Source organism: Pipistrellus kuhlii, unplaced genomic scaffold (genome assembly GCF_014108245.1).
Source record: "Pipistrellus kuhlii isolate mPipKuh1 unplaced genomic scaffold, mPipKuh1.p scaffold_m20_p_40, whole genome shotgun sequence".
In the NCBI taxonomy this organism is placed as follows: Eukaryota; Metazoa; Chordata; class Mammalia; order Chiroptera; family Vespertilionidae; genus Pipistrellus; species Pipistrellus kuhlii.
The window spans coordinates 255,886-279,777 of record NW_023425541.1 but is presented as its reverse complement, the minus strand read 5'-3'; the positions used below and the strand labels follow the sequence as shown (position 1 = coordinate 279,777).

Sequence of the window (23,892 nt, the reverse complement as noted above, 5' to 3'; positions counted from 1 at the left end):
AAAGCATAAAAATTCACTATAATCAACATTCATGGAAACAATGACAAAATGATAGAGAGGAGAACAGGTTTTTGTTTTGTTTTGTTTTGTGTTGTTTTTAACTAGTTAATATAGTGAAGAGAGTGATATTTATACACTTGGATCAGGGATTTTAAATTAGATCTATAGGTATGGTGGGAGCTTTAGCAGGGGTTATACAGAAAGAATAGAGGAAAAACTGAAGCTGGAAAGGGATAGGATAAACAGGAGACAATAAGGGTAAAGATTAGTAAGAGAATGATGGTGTAAAGGTCAAGTTGAAATTGGGTTGAGCGATGCTATAGTAGAGATTAAAATAGAATAAAGACTAATCCCAATGTAAAATAAAGAGAAAATAAAATGGTACTGGAGGAAAAAAAAAAAGGAAGAAAAAGGGGAAAAAATGCAAAAAAGCAGTAGTAATAGTGATGATTGAGATTGAAAGATGTAATAATTGAAAAGGTAAAATCAAGTAAGGAAACAAGAAAAAAAATTCGTTTCTTAAGTAAAATAAGTAAAAAAATGAAAATAAAATAAAAGATGTGAAAAATGGAAATAAAATAAAGAATAGTAAAATTAGCATAAAAATGTCCAGTAGTGGTCATTCACTTCCTCTGTTATTGTATTTGGCATGCCTGATTCTCGGGCCAGACAGTCTTGCAGTTCCCAGCGTTCCACTGCACATCAGTTATTTGTGTCCATTTATTTTTGATTAGTTAAAAGTTAGAAAAAAAAAAAGGCAGTTTGTAATTCAGCCTCTAGGTGGCCAGTGTTTCTGGTTTGATCTCCCAGTCTTTTGGGTTGCTCTGGCCTTCTTTCTCTATGGCTCTAGCTGCCACAGTGCCTACTGGCTCCCAGACTATCTCTTCTGGCTCTGATCCCTTGTTTCCAGGAAATTACAATTTCCCCAGATATGCCCAACTGGGCAGTCCTTCCCTAGTATTCAGAAGCAAGGGGGAGAAAGGGATCAGGCGCCAAGGTGTCCAGATGTTCTGCCCTTGACAGGACAGCCCCGATTCTTAACAATCTGTCCCGTGTCCCTTGGCATTTTAAAAAAGTCCCACTTCTGGGGAAGATTACGCCAAACCCAGCACTGGGTATCGCCGGGCAGGATTCTTGCTTCAGCCTTCTTTGGGTGCAGCTCGGTGCGGGGGGGGGGGGGGGGGGGGGGGGGGGGGGGGGCTACAGTGGAGGCGGGGCCTCTTGGGAGCTCTGTGGCTACAGTTGCTGCTGCCGCAGCAGGGACCCAGAACCCTCACGCTATCCCCGCAAACTCTGACCTTTCCGTGAATGATTGAAGAACTCCCTTGAGTCCATGTGTTTGTGCCGACTGGGGCATCACAGCTGCTCAATGGACTCCTCTGCTGTGGGTTTTCCAGGCCTCAGAGAAGATCCTCCTTTCCTGGTAAGATGGTGCAGCCTTCCCTCTGAGCTTGTAGCTACCGGGAGAAGTCGCCACTGCCACAGTGCTGGCTGCTTGGTCAGGAAATCCTGTCCAGCGGACCCTTCCATACCTTCCTTTAGAGTTCCGCTGCCCCTTAGCTGCCAATCAATATTCCCTGAGTGACTCAGACGCTGCTTTTATGTGTTCTGGGGCCAAGATCAGAACAAGTCCATCTGTTTGGTAGCCATCTTGTCCCTCCTCTCTCAGACTATCAGATTTTATATGAGTGAGTGTTCTGAGCCCATTACTTTGGAAAACGCAAACTCCAGGAGTCTAGGATCATAAACCCAGGATCTTTTTCATATATGTTTTTTGTATTCTGAGACAGTGAGGATCCTGTTTGAGAGCATTTGGGGCTCTTAATAAGAAACTTCCATCTTTACTACCTCCAACTGCCTGCATGGAATCAGGAGATTAAGAAAAAATATATGCAAGGGCATATTCAGACTTCTCTGACTCAGTCAGTTGCATGGAATATGAAAGTGTGTGTTTGTGTGTATGTAAAGAGGAGGGCTTGAGTAGTACAGAGTCCACAATGACAGAGAGACAATCATCATGATGACTACAGAGATATATGCAAATTTATGGCTGGTTTTGTCCTATAAAAACAAGCTTTATGGAATGGAAGACAAACATGAAGCTGCTTAAATATGCACATAACATTTTAATTCATAGTGATGACTCTCACTAGTAAATATGGCATTCATATTGAAAAAGAAGAAGTAAAATTATGCCAATAATTTTCTGAGTAGAGGTCTTTTACCTCCTTAGCTAAGTTTATTTCTAGGTACCTCAATTTTTATTTATTTATTTATTTTGCAATGGTAAATGGGATTTTTTTTTTTAATTTCTATTTCTGTAAGTTCACTATTGGTATATTAAAATGCCATAGGTTTCCTCATGTTAATTTTGTATCTGGCTATATTGCTGAATTCATTCATTAAGTCTAATAAGTTTTTGATGGAGTCTTTGGGATTTTCTATATTCACTATCATATCATATATGAATAATGACAATTTTACTTCTTCTTTTTCAATATGGATGCCATTTTTTCTTCTTGTCTGATTACTGTGGCTAGGACTTATACAGGATTGGTAAAAGTGGGAATCCCTGTCTTGTTCCTATTATTAGGGGAAATGGTTTTAGTTTTTGTCCATTGAATATGATGTTGGCTGTGCGTTTGTCATATATGGCTTTTATTATGTTGAGGTGTGATCCTTCTATTCCCACTTTGCTGAGTGTTTTTATCAGAAAAGGGTGTTGGACTTTGTCAAATGTCTTTCCAGCATCAATTGATATAATTACGTGATTTTTGTGTCTCAATTTGTTTATGTGATGTATCACATTTATTGATTTGTGGATATTGTACCATCCTTACATCCCTATAAAAAAATTCCACTTGATCATGGTATATGATCTTTTTAATATATTGCTAGATCTGATTTGCTAATCTTTTGTTGAGGATTTTAACATCTATGTTCATCAGGGATATTGGCCTGTAATTCTTTCTTTGTGTTGTCTTTATCAGGTTTTGGGATTAGAGTAATACTACACTTCATAGAAAGAGCTTGGAAATATGCCTTTCTCTTGAATTTTTTGGAATAGTCTGAGAAGGATTGGTTTTAGTTCTTCCTTGAATGTTTGGCAAAACTACCCTGTGAAGCCATCTAGACCTGGTATTTTGTTTGCTGAGATTTTTTTTTTTTTTTTTTTTTTTAGTACTTCTTATATTTCATCAGTTGTTATTCACCTATTAAGGTTTTCTGATTCCTCATAATTCAGTTTTGGCAGATGGCATTTTTCTAAGAATTTTTCCATTTCATTCACATTGTCCAACTAGTTGGTAGTTGTTCATAGTGTTTTCTTACAATCCATTGTATTTCTGATTTTATTTATTTTGGTCTGCTCTCTTTGTTTCTTGATTAGTCTGGCTAATGGTGTATTACTTTTCTTTATCCTTTCAAAGAACAAGCTCTTGGTTTCATTGATTTTTTTTCTTTATTACTTTCTTCCTTCTACTCAATCTGGGCTTTTCTTTTTGTTCTCTCTCATTCTTTAAGTTGTACTGTTAAATAAGTTATTACTGATTTTTCTTATTTTTTGAGGCATGCTGACTGTGCTGTAAATTTCCCTCTCATGACTGTTTTGCTGTGTCCCAGAGCTTTTGGGTTGTTGTGTGCTAGTTTTCATGAAGTTTTTGATTTCTTTCTTCATCTTTTTGGTAACCCATTCATTGTTTAATAACATGCTATTTAGTCTCTATGTTTCGGAATATTTTAGGGTGTGTTTACTGTAGTTGATTTCTAATTTCAGTCCACTGTGATATGAGAAGAGCCTTGATATGATTTCAGTCTTCTTGTATTTGTAAAAACTTGTTTTGTTTCCTAACATGTGATCTACCATTGTGAATGATCCATGTGCACTTGAGAAGAATAAATATTTTGCTGCTTTGGGGTGAAATATTCAATAAACTTCAATTAAATCCATTGGATCAAGTGTGTCCTTTAGAGCCATTGTTTCCTTGTTAAGTTTTTGTCTGGACGATTGATCCTGTGAAGCCAACGGGGTATTATTTCCCCCTACTATGACTATATTGTTGTTGATCTCTCCCTTAAAGTCCTCTAGAAGTTTGTTAAAATATATTTATGTGCTCCTATATTGTGTGCATATACGTTCACCAGGGTTATATCCTCTTGTTGGATAGGTCCACTTAGTATTATGTAATGAACTTTGATGTCTCTTGAGATTGCATTCATTTTAAAGTCTATTTTGTTGGATATGAGCATTGGTACTCCAGCTTTTTCTCTCTCCATTTGCATGAAAATTTTTTTCACATCCCTTCACTCTTATCCTTTGTGTGTCTTTTGTTCTGTGGTGGGTCTTTTGTAGACAGCATATAGTTGAGTCATGTTTTTGGATCCATTCAGCTATATGAGGTCTTTTGATTGAAGCATTTAATCCATTTACATTTAGTGTTATTGATTCTGTTTTTCCCCGAAAATAAGACATCCTCCAAAAATAAGACCTACTTACAGGTTTCCTTCTGAGTGAAATATAAGGCATCCCCCTGAAAATAAGGCGCCCCCCCCCCCCAGGCTAAACATGAGAGCTTTGGTCCACTGATTCTGAAAGAAATGCAGTCACAAGAAATTCACCAGGAAATTCAGGAATTGGATTATTATGATGATGTTCCAGAAGATGATGACATGATTGTCATTGAATAAATGAGTAAATTCTTGATACTGTAGGATTCACAGTTTGTCTGGTTTGTGTTGACAACTACAGTACTGCCGTACTGTACACAGGTAATAAATTTCCTTTATTTTCATTTAACAATAAATGTGTACTGTATTCTTCTTCATTGAAAAATAAGACATCCCCTGAAAATAAGACCTAGCATATCTTTGGGAACAAAAATTAATATAAGACACTGTCTTATTTTCGGGGAAACAGGGTAGTTACTTACTTAGTGCCATTTTAATTCTGGATGTCTAGTTTTCTTTCTCTCTCATTAGTAGTCTCTTTAACCAGTGTTGTAATGCTGTAATGCTAGCTTGCTAGCTTGATGGTGTTGTACTCCTTTTTTTTTCTTTTCTTTTTTTTTTTTTTCCTTGGGAAGCTTTTTATTTCTCTTTATTTAATTGTCTATTTTGAATGATATCCTTGCTGGATATAGTAATCCTAGTTTTAGATTCTTGCTTTCCATTACCTTAAGTACTTCATGCCATTCCCTTCTGGCCTTTAGAGTTTCTGATGAGAAATCAGGTGTCAGCATAATGGGAGCTCCTATGTAGATAACAGTAATCTTTCTCTTCCTGTTTTTAAGATACTCTTTGTATTTAATTTTTGGCATTTTAATTATGATGTGTCAGAGCATAGGTCTGTTTGGGTTCATTTTGATTGGGGTTCTCTGTGCCTCCTGAAATTGTGTGATTTTTTTTCTTTTACCAGGTTAGGGAAGTTTTTTGCCATTATTTCTCCAAACATATTCTCTATCCCTTTCTTTCTTTCTGCCTCTTCTGACCCACCTGCTATTCAAATATTGTTATGTTTCATATTGTCCCAGAGCTCCCTTAAGCTGTTCTACTCTTTTTAAATTGCTTTTTTATTTTTGGTTCTCTAACTGAGTGATTTTTTCAACCCTTACTTCTAATTCACCGATTTGATCCTTAGCTTCCCCTAATTTGCTCTGTATTCCTTCCAATGTGTTCTTTATTTGCACCATGTCATTCTTTATTTCTGTCTGTTCGTTTTCATAATTACTATATCTTTTTTCATGTGGTTGAGCATCCTTACTATCATTACTCTGAACTCTGTTTCAGATAAATTCCTTCTTCTGCTTCATTTATCTCTTATTCTGGAAAATTATCTTATTCTTTCTCTTTGGGGGTGTTTTTTTGTCTCCTCATTTTGATTGCCTATTTCAGTTTGTGGCTATATATTAGGGAAACCCTCTATGCTTCTTTATCTCTACTGCAGGGCAGTGTCAAAATCTGTTTTTAATTTACTAGATCCGGCGAAGACTCAAAGTCTCTAGAGCAGTGGTTCTCAACCTTTCTAATTCTGGGGCCCTTTAATACAGTTCCTCATGTTGTGGTGACCCCCAAACATAAAATTATTTTTGTTGTTACTTCATAACTGTAATTTTGCTACTGTTAAGAATCATAATGTAAATATTCATGTTTTCTGATGTTCTTAGTCTATACAGTAGTGGTTCTCAACCAGAGGGAATGCTGGCTTCATAGAAAGAGCTTGGGAATGTGCCTTCCTCTTGAATTTTTTGGAATAAAAAATTCCAAAAAATTCTCCTGAGAGGAGACTCCATCCATGATGGGCCAATAATATTCAAGACCCAACTACATTAGGAGAACCCAAATATCTCAAGCAGGGGGACTACCTAGAACACCCAGCCTCAGAGACTGCATCACTGGTTCCCACAAAACATCTAATACATAAGACCAACTCAAAAAATCTGAGTGGCAGATCAGTTTGATCTAATACTTGGAAACAAATATAATGGAACAGCAAAAATGGAGAGACAAAGAAACAACCCCAAATGCTAGAAACAGAGGAATCTCCAGAATAGGAACTAAATAAAATGGAGGCAAGTAATTTGTCAGAGAAATAATTCAGAGTAATGGTTATAAGGATGCTCAAATGTCTGGGTGAAAAATACACGCAACTCAATGAGAATTATAAGGAGCTGAATGAGAAATGCAAAATCATGAGTAAGAATCAAGATTAAATAAACAATGACCTAGCTGGAAAAGAAAATATGATGTAATGTTTCAGTAGACTAAAAGAAGCTAAGGACCAAATCAGCAAGTTAGAAGACAGGGTAGAAAAATACTCCCAAACAGAGAAGCAACTGAAAAAAAAAATTAAAAGCAGGAAGAGAACCTAAGGGAGATTTGGGACAATATGAAATGAAACAACATCTACATAATACTGGAGCTAGAAGGAGAGAAGTCTAAGCAAGGAATAGAATACCTGTTTGAAAACATAACAATTAAAAAAATTCCCTGACTTGGGGAAAAAAAATGTCACAGAAGTCCAGGAAGCACAGAGTCACAATCATGGTGAACTCCAAAAGACCCACACCAAGACATGTCATAATTAAATTATTAAATAAAAAAGACAAAGAAAAATCTTAAAGGCTCAAGAGAGAGACAGAAAGTTAACTACAAAGAATCTCTGATTATACCATCAACTGATTTCTCAATATAAACATTTCAGGACAGAAGAGAATGGAATTAAGTATACAAAGTGATAGAAAGCAAGGGACTGAATCCAAGAATACTCTATCCAGCAAGGCCATCACTCAAAATTGAAGGTGAAATCAAGAGATTCACAGCCAAAAATGACAAAGGGACTTTATTACCACCAAACCAGAAATGCAAAAATGCTAGAGAGACTGTTGTAAACAAGAAATAGAAAGGGAGGAAGGCATAAAGAATAAAAGTAGCAACAAACTAGTACCTATGAATAACAACCTTAAACATAAGTGTATTATATGCTCCATTCAAAAGACTTATTGGAGCTGAATGGATAAGAAAACATGACCATATATATGCTGTATATGAGATACCTACCTCAGAATAAAGGACTTCCACAGACTGAAAGTGAAGGAATGGGAAAATAAAATTCTTCAGGAAAATGAAAAAAAATCTGGGGTAGCAATACTTATATCTGACAAAATAGACCTCAAAGTGAAGGCCATAAAAAGACATAAGGAAGGCCACTTCATAATACTAAAGGGATCGATACAACAAGAGGATATACCTCTTGACAATATACACTGAGGGTCAGATTATTATGATCTCTGAGCGCATAATAATCTGGCCACTCAGTATATATCCTATATAATAAAAGACTAATATGCAAGTTTCCCCCTTGACCAGGAGTTCGACCAGCAGGCAGGCCAGCCAACCGCCCATGTCCCCTCCCACTGACCAGGCAGGCTGGACCCCACCCATGAACAAATTCATGCACCAGGTCTCTAATACTCTAATATATATATATATATATATATATATATATATATATATATATATATCATCCATACACATATACACACACACACACACACACACACACACACACACACACACACACACATATATATATATATATATATATATATATATATATATATATATGCACATATAAATACATACACACACTGAGTGGCCAGATTATTATGCAGAGATCATAATAACCTGGCCACTCAGTGTATATGCACCCAATGCAAGAGCATATATATATATATATATATATATATATATATATATATATGCATTACTTCTAGAGAATATCAAGGGAGAGATTGACAGCAATATAATCATAGTAGGGGACCATAATACCCAATGATATTGTTGGATAACTCTTCTAGACAGAAAGTAAATAAGCAAACAGAAATCTTAAATGACACTCTCTGACAGATGGAACTAATTGATATCTTCAGAACAGTCCTCCCCAAAGGTATGAAATATACATTCTTCTCAAATGCAGATGGGACATTTTAAAAGGTGGGCCACATTTTAGGACACAAACTAAGTCTCTACAAATTCAAGAAGATTGAAATCATATCAAGCATATTCTCAGAACACAATGGAATGAAATTAGAAATCAGCTACAGTGAAAATGCTTAAAAGCAATCAAATACATGGAAGCTAAATAGCATGCTATTAAACAATGAATAGATTACAAAAAAAGATCAAAGAATAAGTTAAAAAAAACATACTTGAAACAAATGACAATGAAAATGCAACCAACCAAAATCCATGGGAAACAATGAAAACAGTCCTGAGAGGGAAGTCCAAAGCACTACCAACCTACCTCAAAAAAAGAAAAACCAGTAATAGGTTATCTATCACTATAATTTAAGAACTAGAAAGAGAACAACAAGAAAGCCTACAACAAGTAGAAGCAAGAAAGTGATAAATGTCACAGAGGAAATAAATGACACAGAAATCCCCCAAAAAACAATATAGAAGATCAATAAACCCAAAAGCTGGATCGTCTAAAGGATAAACAAGATTGATGAACTTCTAGCCAGATTCTCCATGAAAGAAAGAGGCACAAATAAACAAAATGAGAAATGAAAAAGGTGAAATAACAACATAATAAATGAATTTATTCCAACAAGTGGGACAACCTGGAAGAAATTGATATATTTCTAGAAAAATACAACTTTCCAAAACTCAATCAGGAAGAATCAGAAAACCTGAATAGGCTGGTAACTACTGATGAAATTGAAGCAGTAATAAAAACAAACAAACAAACAAACAAACAAACAAACGTGTGTTTTCAAACTCCCAGAAAACAGAAGCTCTGGTCCAGATGGATTCACAGGGTAGTTTTACCAAATATTCAAAGAACTAACACCACTTATCCTCTTCAAACTATTCCAAAAAAATTCAAAAGTAAGGGACACTTCCAAACTCTTTCTATGAAGCCAACATTACTCTAATTCCAAAATAAGATAAAGACACAATAAAGAAAGGGAATTACAGGCCAATATCTCTGATGAATGTAGATGCTAAAATCCTCAACAAAATATTAGCAAATCACATCCAGCAATATATTAAAAAGATCACACACCATGACAAAGTGGGATTTCTTCCAGGGAAGGAAGGCTGGTATAGTATTCACAAATCAATAACATGATATATCACATAAACAAATTGAAAAACAAAAATCACATGAACATATAAATATATTTTAAAAATTGACAAAATCCAACATCCCTTTTTGATAAAAAATATATATACCCTGTTTACCTGAAAATAAGGCAGTGCCTTATATTATTTTTTTCTCCCAAAGTTGTGCTAGGCCTTATTTTCAGGGGATGTCTTATCTTTCCATGCACTAGGTCTTATTTTCAGAGGATTTCTTATTTTGGGGGAAACACGGTATGTCAGGAGAGTGGGAATAGAAGGAGAATATCTCAATATGATAAAGGCCATATATGACAAACCTACAGCCAACATCATGCTCAATGGACGAAAACTAAACACATTTCCCCTAAGAACTAGAACAAGACAGGAATGTCTGCTTTCATCACTTTTATTCAACATAATACTTGAAGTCCTAGCCACAGTGACCAGACAAGAAGAAGAAATAAAAGACATACAAATTGGAAAGTAAGAAGTAAAACTCTCATTTACCAATGACATGCTATTGTACATAGAAAACCCTAAAGACTCCAACAAAAACTACTAGATTTAATAAATGAATTTGGCAAAGTAACAGGATACAAAATCAACACTCAAAAATTAATGGCTATTTTATACACTAATAATGAAATTTAAGAAAGAGAAACTAAACAAACCCATTTACCAATGCAACAATAACAATAAAATTAAGATACATAGGAATAAACGTAACTTAAGAGGCAAAAGACCTGTACTAAGAAACTATAGGATGTTGAAAAAAGAGATAGGAGAAGATATGAACAAGTTTAAGAATATACAGTGTTTATCAACTGGTAGAATCAACATCATTAAAATGTCCATATTACCCAAGGCAATCTACAGATTCAATGCAATCCCTATTAAAATACCAATGGCGTATTTCACAGAGTTAGAATAAATAAGCCAAAAATTTATATGGAATCAAAAAGACCCCAAATAGTTCCAGCAATTTTGAGGGGGGTGGGTTGGAGGAATCATAATACCAGATTTCAAGTTATACCACAAAGCCACCATAATCAGAACAGCCTGATACTGGCACAAGAACAGGCATATAGATCAATGGAACCTAACAGAGAACACAGAAATCAACCCAAACCATAATACTCAATTAATATTTGACAAAAGAGGCAAGAATATACAATGGAGTGAATAGTGTCTCTTCAACACAGGGTGCTGGGAAAATTGAAAAAAATACATGCAAAAAATGAAATTAGACCACCAACTTACACCACACACAAGAATAAACTCAAAATGTATAAAAAACTTAAATGTAAGTTGGAAAACTATAAAAATCCTAGAAGAAATCATTGGCAGCAAAATATCAGACATCTCTGGTAGCAATATATTTACAGATACATCTCCTAAGGCAAAGGAAACTAAGGAGAAAAATGAATAAATGAGACTACACTAAAATAAAAATTGTCTGCACAAGAAAAACAAAAAACAAACAAACAACACCCCCCAAAACAAACAAACAAACAAACAAAAAAACCAATCAACAAAACAAAAAGAAAGCCCACTGTATGGGAGAACATATTTGGAAATAATACACCTGATAAATTTTTAGTATCCAAAATATATAAGGAACTCATACAACTTAACAAAAGGTAGACAAATAATCCAATTAAAAAATGGACAAAGGACCTGAATAGACACTTCTCCAAAGAGGACATATAGATGGACAAGAGACATATGAAAAATGCTCAAAATCACTAATCATCTGAGAGATGCAAATCAGAACAAAGAGGTACCATCTCACACCTGTCAGAATGGCTACCATCAACAAATCAATGAATGACAAGTGCTGGTGAGGATGTGGAGGAAAGGAAACCCTAGTACACTGATGGTGGAAATTCAGACTGGTTCAACCAATATGGAAAACAGTATGAAGTTTCCTCAAAAAATTAAATATGTATCTGCTATTTGACCCAGGGATCCCATTTCTAAGAATATATCCTAAGAACCTGGAAGCACCAATGAGAAAGAATATCCCTATGTTCATAGCAGCACAGTTTAAATAGTTAAGATCTGGAAACAGCTCAAGTTCCCATCAGCAGATGAGTGAATAAAAAAAAATATCTGGTACATTTATAGCATGGAATACTATGCAGCAATAAAGGAGAATAATCTCTTATGCTTTGAGAAAGCATGGAGCGAACTAGAGAGTATCATGCTAAGTGAAATAAGTCAGTCAGAGAAAGACAAGTATCAGATGATCACACTCATATGTAGAATATATAGCCAGGCAGCCCCCAGGCTTTCTTTCACAGAAACGTGTGTTAGAATAATCCTTCATCCATTACTCAGGATTTTCTGGTGAGCCCTGGCACAGGGGAGATTGGGTGGGTGGGAGGTAATTAACCAAAGACCTTGTATGCATATATGCATAACTCATGGATACAGACAATAGGGTGTTGAAGATCTGGGTGGGGGGTTAGGTGGAGTGAATTGGAGCGGGTCGATGGGGGGGGGGACACATATGTAATATAATTTTAAAGAAAGAAGGGGGAATTGAGTAGGAGCAGGAAAGAAGGAATTATATATATGAATAAAGAAACAGAGACTCGAATAATAACAAATCAATAAAGCAGATAGATAAAAAAAGATCAATTTAAGCTCATATGTGTGCCCGTAAGTCCTTTGGTTGATCTTTCCCTTTTATCCCCTCTCCCTTTGAGGTCCAACAGTCTGACGCATGGCTCCTTATCTCTGACTCTGTTCTTGTTAATCAGTCTTGTTGTTCACCATTTCGCCTAGATGAGTGAGATCATGTCCTACTGGAAATATACTTATAAGAATAAAAAATGAGACAAGCAATAATAGTTATGCTGTTTAAAAAGCGGGGGGGGAGATAGGAAAGAGAAAACTTAAAAGGAGATCAGGGAAGGAAAACAGGAGGAAAAAAGGAGAAGAGAGGAATAAATGGTGCAATAAAATAGATAATAAAATTTAAAAAATAAAAATGTGAAGTGTCATTCATCCAAGTTTTAATAGCCCATGGGAAATGACTTAGGAGTCTACTCTTCTCTTCTGTCTGTCAATTCTGGGATTACTATTAGGTACTTAGGTGCAAATCATTGTCAAGTACAGTTTTATGGCTTTTAGCACCTGCTTGAATCTGAAAGAGATCCACCTATCCATTGTCTATCTCCACAGGCTTTGGCTGTAAGCAAGGGGGATGGGCAATCTGCCCTCTTTTTCTGTCTGCCAGCTGTCAATCTTAAACACTCAAGAGTATGTTTCTGATAGGGCTTTTGGTGGGTTTGTTGCTGTTTGGCTTTCAGGGAATATGATAGGTGATTTTTCCTGTCCTAAAGCTCCTTTTCTGAGAGTGGCAAAAATATTACCTGCTCTTGGTTGGACAGAGATCCTTGTATGGAGACCAAAGGGATCAGTTGGGACCTCGGAGTTTTATCATGCTGGCTCCCATAAGAGCAGAGCAGATGGCCCCTCTTCTAATCCAGTCACTGAGGGCTCCATGAGACTTTTCAGAACCTTAAGCTTGGCCTCTGCTTTTGTTTCCTTGGTAAAACTTAAAATGCAAGGTATGGCAGGCTCTATCACCTGCCCTGAGGCTCCTGGGAGGAGCTAGCTCCTCTGTGGAGAAATGGCCATTTAGGTTTGGAAGCTCTTAGGTTTGGAGCTTATGAACTTCCAATGCAGGATTCCTGGCTACTTTCCTAAGTTTCCCTGCCCTGCTTCCCACCCCTGCCTTTCCTCAGGCACCTAAAGACGAAGCCTCCCTCCCTGTGCCAAAGCTCTGGTGAGTGGTTGAAACGGAAAAGTCCTTTGTTTACAGAATAAAAACAAAAGAAATAAACAAAATAAAAACCACAATGAAACTGGTTTTCTCTTCTACCAACACCACACTGTTTTCCCCTTTCAAGAGGGCTGCCTTTTGTGGCACAGCGTTTCATGGCTGTGGTTTTAGCCAGCAGGGAGTAGCTTTTCCTTTTCACAGCTGGATGTTATGCCTGCCACCATGGGACTGGGCTCTGGTGCTCAGCCTGGGCTGGGTTTCTATTTTTCTGAGGGAACAGATTCTTCCATTGTTATATTGTAAGTCAGAAGACACCTTAATCTATAAGCCAAATTTATTTGGAGTCCTTTTCATTTCACTAGTGATAGCGGGCCCAGAGGAAATCTTGCTTCTCAAATTCTGGGGCCCAATATGGTGGAAGTCTTTCATATTTATTTGTTGTTCAGCTCTTTGTCTTCCAAATTTGGAATGAGACTTCCAAACTTTCTGAGAAAAAGTTCTGTGTTCTGGGACGGGCCATGAGACCATATGTCAAGGTCTGGCCTAGAGCCAACACTGACAACTCTGTCTGGGGCATAGTTTGTGGCCTCTCTGGAATGGGAGTAGTCTTATTTTTCCCTGTTATTTAAGCAAGCAAACATTTACAGAAGCCAGAATAGCAGGGGTAAAATTTAGAACAGCAGTTTTTACCCAAGATGGAGGTTATTATGCTTCACCATAATGCAGCTTTCTACTCCCTCTCAGGCCACCAACCTGTCACCCTTCTTGGAACCTCACCACCCTCCCTACTGGACTCCAGGTGTTTTCTGTCCTTCCTTACTCTAAGTCACCTCCTCAGCTGTGCCTCATTTGTTAATTCTGGTTGGATGATCTATGATTTAGTTGTATTTCCAGTATGGCCCTGGGACAAGGAGCAAAACAGGTCTGCCCTTTTTGGTCCCTCCTTTGCCATTTTTAAAAATTACATTGCTTCTCTTTCTTTTGTTAAGTTGTATGATTTCCTTTTTGAATGTATCATTGACAAATATATTCTATTCAATAGGCTCCCTTTTTTATTTTTTTAATGGTTTATTTTGCTGTGCAGAAGCTTTTTATTTTGACATAGTCCCATTTGTTTATTTTCTCTTTAGTTTCCTTTCCCATGGAAATGTATGGGTAAACAGATTTATAAAAAGATGTCTGAGATTTTGATGCCTATGGTTTCTTCCAAGATTTTTATGGTTTTGTGACTTACATTTAGGTCTTTTATCCATTTTGAGTTTATTCATGTGTGGTATAATTTGGTGGTCTAGTTTAATTTTCTTCCATCTAATTGTCCAATTTCTTCAAAACTATTTATTGAAGAGACTGTCTTGACTCCACTGTATGCTTTTGCCTCCTTTGTCAAATATTAACCAAGCGCAATGACTTGGGTTTATTTCTCATTGGTTCCATTGTTCTATATATGCCTGTTCTTGTGCTAATACGAGGATGTTTTGAGTATAGTGGCTTTGTAGTATAACTTGATATCTGGTCTTTTGATTGCTTCAACTTTGTTCTTCTTTCTCATGATTTCTATGGCTATTTGAGATCTTTTCTGGTTCCATATTAATTTTTCAAATGTTTGTTCTAGATCTGTGAAACATGCTGTTCAATATTTATTTTTATTATTTATTTATTTATTTATTTATTTATTTATTTAAGGTATTATATGTGTACATATCTTACCATTGCCCCCTCCCCCCCTCCCTCATACATGTCCTCACCCCCCAGTGTTTTCAATCTATTGGTTATGCTGATATGCATGCATACCAGTCCTTCCGTTGATCTCTTATCTCCAATTGCCTATACTTCCAGTACTATGTCAAACAGGAGTGGTGAGGTTGGGCATCCCTGTCTTGTTCCTGTTCTTAGGGGAAATGGTTTTATTTTTTCCCATTGAGTATGATGTTGGCTGTGGGTTTTTCATATATGGATTTTATGATGTTGAGGTATGATCCTTCTATTCCCACATTGCAGAGAGTTTTTATCAAAAAAAGGTGTTGGATTTGTCAATTGTTTTTTTCTGTCTCAATTAATATGACTATGTGATTTTTATCTCTCAATTTGTTTATGTGATGTATCACATTTATTGATTTTCAGATATTGTACCATCCTTGCATCCCTCGATAAATCTTACTTGGTCATGGTGAATGATTTTTCTGATGTGCTGCTGGATCTGATTTGCTAGAATTTTGTTGAGAATTTCGGCATCTACGTTCATGAGGGATATTGGCCTGTAATTCTCTTTCATTGTGTTGTCTTTATCTGGTTTTGGTATTAGGGAGATGCTGGCTTCATAGAAGAAGTTTGGAAGTGTTCCTTCCTCTTGAATATTCTGGAATATTCCACAATAGAAAGTGTCAACAACAGACTAGAAGAAGCTGAGGACAGCATCAGTGAGCAAGGAGACAAGGTAGAAAAAACACCCAAGCAAAGCAGCAATTAGAAAAACAAATCTTAAAAAGCAGGAGAAAAAAGAGTAAAGTAGGAGGGATCTCAATACCATATTTCAAGCTGTATTACAAAGCCACTGTTCTCAAAACAGCCTGGTACTGGCACAAGAACAGACATATAGAGCAATGTAATCGAATCGAGAACCTAGATATCAACCCAAATCACTATGCTCAATTAATATTTGACAAAGGAGGCACGGATATACAATGGAGTCAAGACAGTCTCTTCAATAAATGGTGTTGGGAAAATTGGACAGATACATGCAAAAGAATGAAACTAGATCACCAACTTGTACCATACACAAAAATAAACTAAAAATGAATATAGGACTTAAACATAAGACGGGAAACCATAAAAATACTAGAAGCATCCACAGGCAGCAAAATCTCAGACATATGCCAAAAGAACTTCTTCACTGATGCTGCCCCTAGGGCAATGGAAGCCAAAGATAAAATAAACAAATGGGACTATATCAAAATAAAAAGCTTTTTTACAGCAAAAGAAACCATCAACAAAACAAGAAGAAAGCCTGCTGTATGGGAGAACATATTTGCAAATGTTATCATTGATAAAGGTTTAATCTCCAACATCTACAGACAGCTTATACAACTAAATAAAAGGAAGATGAATGATCCAATTAAAAAATGGGTAATGGACCTAAATAGAATATTTTCAAAAGAAGGCAGAAGGAAGGCCAAGAGGCACATGAAAACATGCTCAAAGACACTAATTATCTGAGAGATGCAAATACAAATGACAATGCGGTACAATCTCACACCTGTCAGAATGGGCAGCATCAACTAATCAACAAATGTCAAGTATTGGCGAGGTTGTGGAGAAAATGGAACCCTTGTGCGCTGCTGGTGGGAATGTAGACTGGTGCAACCACTGTGGAGTTTCCTCAAAAAACTGAAAATGGAACTCCCATATGACCCAGTAATTCCACCCCTAGGAATATATCCCAAGGAGTTAGAAACACCAATCAGAAAGGATATATGCACCCCTATATTCATAGCAGCACAATCTACAATAGCTGGGATTTGGAAACAGCAGATGATTGGATCAGATAACGATGGTACATCTACACAATGGAATATTATGCTGCCATAAAAAGAAGGAATTCTCATCATTTGCAGTAACCTGGATGGAATTGGAGAACATCATGCTGAGTGAAATAAGCCAGTCAATGAAAAATAAACACCACATGACCTCACTCATTTATGGATAATAAAGAACATTATTAACCGATGAACCAAAAGATAGATATAGAGACAGTAAAGCAACAAGCAAACTGTCAAATTACAGCAGGGAGGGTAGGTAGATCTGTGGAAGATAAGTGATCAACCAAAAGACTTGTATAAATGCATATAAGTACAATCAATGGACACAAAACTCTGGGGAGGGAGGGCATGTATGGAAGGGGGGGATATGGTATATGTACACAGATATCAATTTAATTTAAAAAACTAATTAATATGGGAATGGTCACAGTTTAGTATAGTATAGGTAGTAAGAGAATGAGTGGGTAAGGAGGTAAGAAGATTAAAAAAACATTAAAATTTATCTATCTATATATTTATCTATTTTTGGAAAAGGAGAATAGAGGAGAGAGCAGATAGGCTTGGGTTTAGTGAGTGAAACTAATTAAGCAATTAAGAAAGCATAGACCAAGGAAGGAGAGGAAAAACATAAGATTAAAAAATTGGCTATTGAAGAGAGAGATAAGAGAAGGGTGCATGGACTTCGTCTAAGGGATAGGATATTAGATATATGAGTAAACCAACAAAGACTAAAATAATAATAATGCATATATAGAAGATCAATTTTTAGCAGGAGTTTAACAAAAGAGGAGAGAAAAAACTAAAGCAGAGACAGAAGAGAAACAGTGTGAAAATGGAAGAAATGAGGAAGAAAAGTGTGGACAAAAGAAAAAACTAAGATAAAATAAAATAATGATATAAAAATAAAAATATAACGAATAAAAATAATACAAATAATAACAGGTTAAAAAAGAGAGAAAGAAAAAAGAAAAAAATTTATTTAAAAATAAAATTGAAATGTCATTCACTTCAGCTGAGTTTTTTTTTTTTTTTAATTATCATATTGATTTTTTACAGAGAGGAAGAAAGAGATAGAGTTAGAAACATCTATGAGAAAGAAACATCGATCAGCTGCCTCTTGCCCACCCCCTACTGGGAATGTGCCTGTAACCAAGGTATATGCCCTTGACTGGAATCAAACCTGGGACCTTTCAGTCCGCAGGCCAATGCTCTATCCACTGAGCCAAACTGGTTTCAGCTCACCTGAGTTTTAATGTTCCATTGTGGCTGGTTTAAAACCCCTCTCTACTGTTCATTTGGCCACTTCTCAGTTTCCTATTAAATAGTCAGTACTGTGTTGAAGTTCCTCGTGATCCACTGCTCCTCTGTGTCTATCTTCTCAGCCTTGGTTGCAGGCTGGTTGTACCATTCTGCCCACTTTATTTATCTGCCTGCTTTCAGGCTTATCAATTTCTTATATGGGCTTTATGTGAGGCTGTATACAGGACCAAATATTTGCTCAACCCAGTCCCCCAGGGCTCCCTGGGGTTATTCATTTTCCTCTGCAAAGCTGTAGACTGGGTGCAGCTGTACTATCAATAGTTGCCCTGTGGGTGCTGCTTTGAGGAGCTGGCTCTTCAGAAAAAAAAAAAATGGCTGTTTACCTTTGGAGGGTCCGGAATGTCCCAGTACTGGGCTGCTGGTCACCTCTCCCTGTCCTATTCCCATCCATAGCCTCTCCCCAGCCTCCACAAAACTGCACCTCCACCTGCACCCCAGACTCAGTGAATATTTATAATTGAAAGTTCCAATGAACTGGGTTTAGCAAACAAAAGCAAAGAAAATATAAAGGCAAAAAAATCACACCACTGTGAGAGTTTCCCCCTCCCTTCTCCCCTACTACACAGCTCCGGAAGTTCTTCATGCTGCCTTTATGGGAGCAGCCTCTTGTGGCTGTGGACTTAGATCTAGGTTCCCTGGCTGCCAGCAGCCAGGTGGACCCCTTTCCACAGTTGAGTGTTATATGTGTCCCCAAGGGATTTGGACTTGTGCAGTGCAGGTTCCTTCTGACCCTCTAGTCTCACTGGTCATGTGTCTCTCTCTCCAGCCCAGATACCTGATCCTACTGTTCTCTAGACATCCTCTGTCCTTTCTGGCAGTGGATTGTCTCACCAGCTATGTTTAATTCACCAATTCTGGGTGAATGTTATTTGATTTAGTTGTTCCTTCTGTCTGCTCTGTGAAAAGACACAGGACATGCCTGCCTATTCAGCTGCCATTTTGAACTCTCTGTATGTCTTCTTTAGAGAGATATTTTTTTCATGTCCTTTGCCCATTTTTGGATCAGATTGTTTATTTATTTATTTATTTGCCATTGAACTGTATGAATTTCTTACATATTTTGGATATTAAACCCTAATTATATATATCATTTGCAATCTATTCTTCTATCCAGCAGGTTGACTTTTTGTTTTGTTAGTGGTTTCCTTTACTGTGCAAAAGCATTTAAATTTGATGTAGCCTTTTAAATTTTTTCTTTTGTTTGTGTTTCCTTTGCCAAGGGGTCATGTTCAAAAAGATATTGGTAATGTTAAATATAGGGTGGTCCAAAAATTCATACACACTCTTTGAATAATTAAAAAGGCAGTGTTTATTAAAATACATTTCAGTTTCAAAATTGAGATATCATCTTTTAAAGTGTGAATACATTTTTGTACACCTGTAGTTCACCACCTATGTTTTCTTCTAGTAGCTTTATAGTTTTGGGTCTTACATTTAAATCTTTATTTTGAGTTTATTTTTGTAGGTGGTGTAAGAGAGTTGTCCGGTCTCTCTCTTTTTTTCCCCATGCATCTGTCCAATTTTCAGAGCACCACATATTGAAGAAACTGTCATTTCTCCATTATAAATTCTTGTATTTTTGTTCTAGTTTTATTGACCATGTAAGAGAGGTTTTATTTCTGTGTTCTCTATTCTGTCTCATTCATTATTCTATGTGCCTGTTTTTGTGCCAGTAGCACACTGTTGTGATTATTATAGCTTTGTAATATAGTTTAAATCAAGGACCATAATACCTCCAAATTTGTTCTTCCTTATCAAGATTGCTTTTACTATTTGTGGTCTTTTGCTGCTCTACATAAATTTTAGAATTACTTATTCTAGTTCTGAGAAGAATATCATTAATATTTTAATAGAGATTGCCTGGCTTGTGTGGTTAAGGGGTTGAGCATCAACCCGGGAACCCAGAGTTCACCCATTTGATTCCCAGTCAGGGCACATTCCCAGGTTGCAGGCTCAATCCCCAGTATGGGGTATACAGGAGGCAACCAATTGATGATATTTCTCTAGCATCATTGTTTTTTATCTCTATCTCTCTGTCTTTCTCTCTCTCTAAAAATAAATAAAATATTGAAGAAAATATTTTAATAGGGATTGCATTAAATCTCTACAATGCTTTGGGTAGTTTGGACATTTCAATAATATTGACCCTCTCAATCCATGAGCATGGTATATATTTCCATTTATTTGTGCTCCTTCAATTTTTTCTTCATGTGTTGTGGTTTTCCAAGTTCAGGTCTTTAATCTTGGTTAAACTTATTATTAAGGATTTTATTCTTTTTGATGCAATTGTACAATTGTAGATGATGTATTAGACAATTGTACACCTGAAACTAATATAATTTTATTATCCAATATCACACTAATAAATTCAACACAATTTTAAGTAAATGGTATTGTTTTATCAATTTCTCATGATAATTTGTTATTAGTGTATACAAATGCAATAGATTTCTGTATATTAATTTTATATCCTGCTATTGCTGAACAGATTTATTCTAATGTTTTAATGGAATATATATTCCATTCATGCCATATGAAAATAATGACAGTTTTACTTCTTTCTTTGCAATTTGGATGCCACTTATTTCTTTTTTGCTGTGCCTCAAACTTTCAATATTATATTGAACTAATGGCCTGGTGCATAAAATTCATGCATAGAGGTGGGGGTTCCCTCTGCCCAGCCTGCACCCTCTCCAATCAGGGACCCATCAGGGTTTGTCTGATTGCCCAAGGGATCAGGCCTAAACTGGCAGTCTGACATCTCCTGAGGAGTCCACAATTTGAGAGGGTGCAGGCTGGGTGGAGGGAAACCCTCCATGCGTGAATTTCATGCACCGAGTCACTAGTCTATATATATATATAAAGCCAGTGACCAGAATGCTGTGGGATTGGGCCTAAACTGGCAGTCGGACATTCCTCTCATAATCTGGGACTGCTGGCTCCTAGCCGCTCACTTGCCTGCCTGTCTGATCACCCCTTAACTGCCCTCCTCTGCTGGCCTGATCTTGCCCCCAACTGTTCTCCCTGGCCAACCTGATCTTGCCCCCAACTTCCCTTCTCTGCCAGCAATTTGGTTCTGATTGGTTGGTTTCTATGCCAGTCAGAGTCAAAACCTCCACCTCCTAGGCAGCCATTGGCTCCTCACAGTTGACCCAGATTTGTTTTTTGTTTGTTTGTTTGTTCGTTTGTGTTTTTGTTGGGGGGGGGGTTGGGGGCTGTTTATTAAGTGGTTATTACAGGGGTCAGACCACATAAGTGGTGTGAGCCCTGGGAATATGACCTGTCAATGTTGCTCACAAAGCCCCCAGGGCTGGTTCTGGTGAGCTCCAAGGTCAGAAATAAAACTGAAAGGCCTTGGTTACATGTTACTTCCAGACATCCAGGCTGGACAGCAGGGAGGAGATGCCTATTATGTGCCAGGTGTCCCCATTGGACACCACTGAGACCTGGTAGGACAGCAGCTGCATGCCTGCCTCTGCCAATTGCCCAATCATGGTAGGCAGCCTGGCAGGATTGGAGGGCTTAGCCTGGAACAGGAGCAGGGCCAGACCCCTGGGGAGAAGCACTTCTGGTCTGAAGGCAGCTCCATTGAGTACCTGTAGCACAGGTGTGGTGCCTTGGACAAAATCCATAGCCCGTTAGGGGTCACCTGCCAAGACCACCTGCTCAGGAGGCCTTCCCCACATCCTTGTTTTCCTGGCACACTGGGGTTATGGGAGGTGGTTACATTGAGGCCGGCCTCCTTCACCAGCAGCTTGGTATTGACCAAGTTCATATTGGCATGATTATAAGCATCTTTGAGGAGAATGACAATCACTGTGGGGCTCAGGCAGTTCCTTGCATTATTCAGGGATAAGCCCTGCATTAACCACCTGGATGATCCCTTTGGGAGACCCTGCCCAGGCTTGCATCAGAGTCCCCAGAGCTTCTGCCAGATCGATCCAAGGTTTGGTATGTGGAGAGAAGGCGCTGGTAAGGGCCTGGGCATTCATGACCCCAGTGAGGGCTCTCCCCTTCACCATGTCCACAGTGGCTCTGGGCCTCTTTGGTGCTGGCACCCAAGTGGGGGCAGCTGATGATGTTCTTGTGGAAGCTCCTCCATGAACACAGTGTCCAGCACTGCGCCTGCACACTGCCCTAACTGCAGGGCCCAGAGCAGGGCACCCTCGTCTACGATCCCTCTGCACGCACAGTTCATCACACACACACCTTTCTGGCACAGGATGAAGGTGCTGTCAGTAAGCAGGCCTGTCGTGGAGGGCAGGAGAGGGGTGTGCATAGTGATGAAGTCACAGAGGGGCCAGATCTCCTCCAGGGGCAGCTGCTGAATATAGAAGGAGGCCAAGACCTCTGGTGAGATGATGGGGTTGTACCCTACAGTCTTCATCCCAAAGGACTGCATCCAGACTGCCACATCTTTCCCGATCTTCCACAGGCCAAGAATTCCCAGGGTCTTTCCATTCAACTCGGTTCCCATGAACTTCTTTCTGTCCCATTTGCCATCCTTCATAGAAGCCATCGCCTGGGGAATCTGCCTGGCCAGACACATGAACATCCCACAGGTGAGCTCCATGGCACCAAGACTGTTCCCATTGAGAGTGTTCATGACCAGATGCCTTTCCTTACGGTGGCCTCCAAATCCACATTGTCCACGCTGACTGGCATGGAAATGCTGACTGGCATGGAAACTGACCAATCAAAACCAAATCTGAATGAAATGTGAGGAACCAATGGAACCTTGGAGGCAGAGTTTTTTATGCTGGCCCTGCCCACCACCTGGAGCTTCACTGCTGCGTTGATGACATCCGCGGTCACCTTGGTGGCTGAGCGGACAATAAAGCCTTCGCAGTCTTCCAGCTCAGTTATCAGCTCCTTTTTGCTCAGATTCTGCTTCTCCATCACCTGCAGCCCTCCATATTGCAGTATCTTCTGGCAGCAAGGGTCCAGGCTGTCACTGATGAGCACTTTCTGTAGATTTGCAAAGGCCATTGTTGGAGCTGGCCTAGGGATCTACTGCTCTCCCTGGACAGAAACACCTCTAAGCTCCCAGATTTGGTTCTGATTGGTCAGTTTCTACGCCAGTCAGCATAAAAAACTCTGCCTCCGAGGTTCCATTGGTTCCTCACACTTTACTCAGATTTGGTTTTGATTGGTCAGTTTCCATGCCAGTCAGCATCTCTGGGCCTATCAACGGGGCCTGGTCAGAAAAGTAGGGCTGATCAGCAGCCCTGGTGGAGTCCTGGAGAGAAATGGAAGTGCAGCTGCTGGCCAGACTGGGAGAGAAAGAGAGAGACAAGCACTGGTCAAAAGCTACCATAGAGGCAACTGATCAGTCCCTGTTTCTTCAGGCCTCTCTCTGGCCCTGATTTGCAGCCCCCTCATCAGTTAGTGCTGGGTTGCCCTGGCACCCCAACAGGTTGTTACACTCTTTATTATAGAGATAATAATGTAGAGCTTGTGCATTCTTGTCTTATTACTGACCTTAGAGGAAAATATAACAGCTTTTCAACATTGAATATGATGTTAGCTATGGATTTGTCATATATAATGTTTATTTTGTTGAGGTAAATTCCATCTATACCCATATTTCTGATCATTTTTATCATAAACGATCATTTT

At 38.2% G+C, this 23,892-nt stretch overlaps 1 pseudogene; it reads right to left on the bottom strand.

The window, feature by feature from the left end:
• Window positions 1-21,605: 21,605 nt before the first annotated feature.
• LOC118704116 lies at window positions 21,606-23,319 on the bottom strand (annotated as a pseudogene).
• Between the last annotated feature and the right edge of the window lie 573 nt (window positions 23,320-23,892).